This window comes from Callorhinus ursinus, unplaced genomic scaffold (assembly GCF_003265705.2).
Source record: "Callorhinus ursinus isolate GAN/ISIS: 27379988/994484 unplaced genomic scaffold, GSC_fseal_2.0 scaffold54, whole genome shotgun sequence".
In the NCBI taxonomy this organism is placed as follows: Eukaryota; Metazoa; Chordata; class Mammalia; order Carnivora; family Otariidae; genus Callorhinus; species Callorhinus ursinus.
This window is the reverse complement of record NW_027397116.1, coordinates 4,518,098-4,520,650: the sequence shown is the minus strand read 5'-3', so window position 1 is coordinate 4,520,650 and position 2,553 is coordinate 4,518,098.

The window sequence follows — 2,553 nt, the reverse complement described above, 5'->3', positions numbered from 1 at the left end:
TCAAGTCCAAATGGGCAAGGCTCCAGCATGCCTACTTAAAAATACTTAGTGCCTGTCTAGCAGAAAAAAGTTATAGGAGGAGAGGTTTACAGGGCATCTGGTTTTAATCAGAGAACTCATGTATATAATCTTGTTTGTCTTTTGAAATTTCCTTAACATAAGAAAAAGTAGTCAGTCCCATTTTATTGAAGGGGCCACTAAAACATTGGAGGTCCAATGTCACTATTTTCATAAGTAGAGGAGGTTCAGAGAGGCACCAGGTCCAAGACTTTAAGGAATATAATCTGCTCCGGACCTTCAGCACCAGCCAGCCTCACTTCAAAGGCAAACAATCACACAGATTAGTGGAACGCTGCCCCTTAAAGGCTCTCCTCTGAGAGCTGCTTCCAAAGGGAGTGATGTCTACACTCACATGTCTACACTCCAGACCTCTGAGAACTGCTTCCACTTCAGCTCTACAGCAGAGTCATAAAGCACAGAGAAAGTACCCAGTGCTGGGGAGGGTGGTAAGAAGTCAACTTTCAGATTTGGGGCACTTGACTTCACAGGTCAAATGAGGGCAGTACCAGGAAGCGAGGGAGTGAGCAGCAGGTTCTAGCCATAAATCTGAGAGACAGGACCTTGACTTTCAAAGGATGCTCCATGGAGCATCAGAGAGCCACCCCCTCTGTCTCATCAGTGACCTGTGGGAATGGGAAAGACAAGGAATAATCCAAAGGCCCAACTGCACTCAACCAAAAAGATTCCACTATTATCAGAGCTTCCAGAAAAGAGTTTTGTTTGAGATCCTTTCAATTAAATCATGTGCCCCAATCCATCAATAGTGACTGCCTGAAGCCCTGTGTTGATAGAGAGAGGCCATTCTCAGGCTCTGCAAGAAAGAATTCTGTTAGCAATGTCTGCCATTGGCACTTGTGTACAAATTCTGTATTGAAAGTAACTATTGAGGGGTGTCTGGGTGGCTCAGTTGTTGGGCTTCTGCTTTCAGCTCAGGTCATGGTCCCAGGGTCCTGGGATCGAGCCCCGCATCGGGCTCCCTGCTCAGCAGGAAGCCTGCTTCTCCCTCTTCCACTTCTGCTTGTGTTCCCTCTCTCTCTCTCTGTCAAATAAATAAATAAAATCTTTTAAAAAACGAAAGTAACTATTGAAATAAAAATGTTATATTCCTATGAGATGCCAGACGGTTTCCTTAGGCTATTCCCCTTCAGACTTCCATTTCCGTGCTCTCTAAAAGTTTTTTGAAAATTTATATATCCCCTCGCACTTTTTAGTTGACATTTCAAACTTTTCACCATAAGTTTAGAGAGTCACAAAGAATGTGATTTATGGGTATTGTAAATATCAATACTTTAAAATACATTCTCACATTCCTCCCTTAAGTATATGCACTGGAACATAAGTAACATAATTTGATAGCCACAATTGTACATTTTTTTAAATTCATGAGCAATATTTTATGTCAGAAAATTATGTCACTTCTTTTTCTCCTTGATTTTAGTTTCTTTCCACTTCTCCACAAGACTTAATTCTAATGTACTATTCTATTTGCTTAAACGTCTTTTATTGATCACCCTATCATAATTTTATGTACTAAAATATGTATATTATTTTTAAATTTTTGGTAACTATAAGGCTATAAGTGTATGCAAAATTTCTCTGGACTTAATTGTTATAGTTATTAATAAACAGTTGATCAAGGGGTGCCTGGGTGGCTGAGTTGGTTAAGCGACTGGCTTCGGCTCAGGTCATGATCCCAGGGTCCTGGGAACGAGCCCCACATCGGGCTCCCTGCTCGGCGGGAAGCCTGCTTCTCCCTCTCCCACTCCCCCTGCTTGTGTTCCCTCTCTCGCTGTCTCTCTCTCTCTCTGTCAATTAAATAAATAAAACCTTTAAACAATAAAAATAAAAAAATAAACAGTTGATCAAAATAACATGAATATATTAACATTTTTGCTAAATAATTATTAAATACAAATGTAATTTTTAAAAAATTTATTTCTTAATGAGAATGGTAGGACTAGGGTTTTTTTAATTAGTTATTCTATCTTTTTTTTTTTTAGATTTTTATTTATTTATTTGACAGAGAGAGAGCGAACACAAGCAAGGGGAGTGGCAGGGAGAGTGCCCTCTCAGGCAGAGGGAGAGGGAGAAGCAGGCATTCTGCCAAGCAGGGAGCCCGATGAGGGCCTCAATCCCAGGACCCTGGGATCATGACCTAAGCCAAAGGCAGATGCTTAACCAACTGAGCAACCCAGGTGCCCCAGCTCTTCTATCTTTGGATAAAAATTACTTATCACCACCTAGATTGAGACAGAGTTTAGGATCTGTTAGGGAACTCATGAAAGACTCACAAGAGGCAAAGAGATTACTGGATGTTCTTTCAATGAAAAGATGGGTGTTGTCTAGAAGAACCACATACCCTTCGCCCCCAGGAAAGTTATCCAATTCTGTAGGGGTGTGTGCCTTTGGTTATGTTTGACAGTTTTACAGTTCTGCAAATTGTAGCAAATTGAAAGTAATAAAAATGTTTCTTGTTTATAGGAATGTAAACAA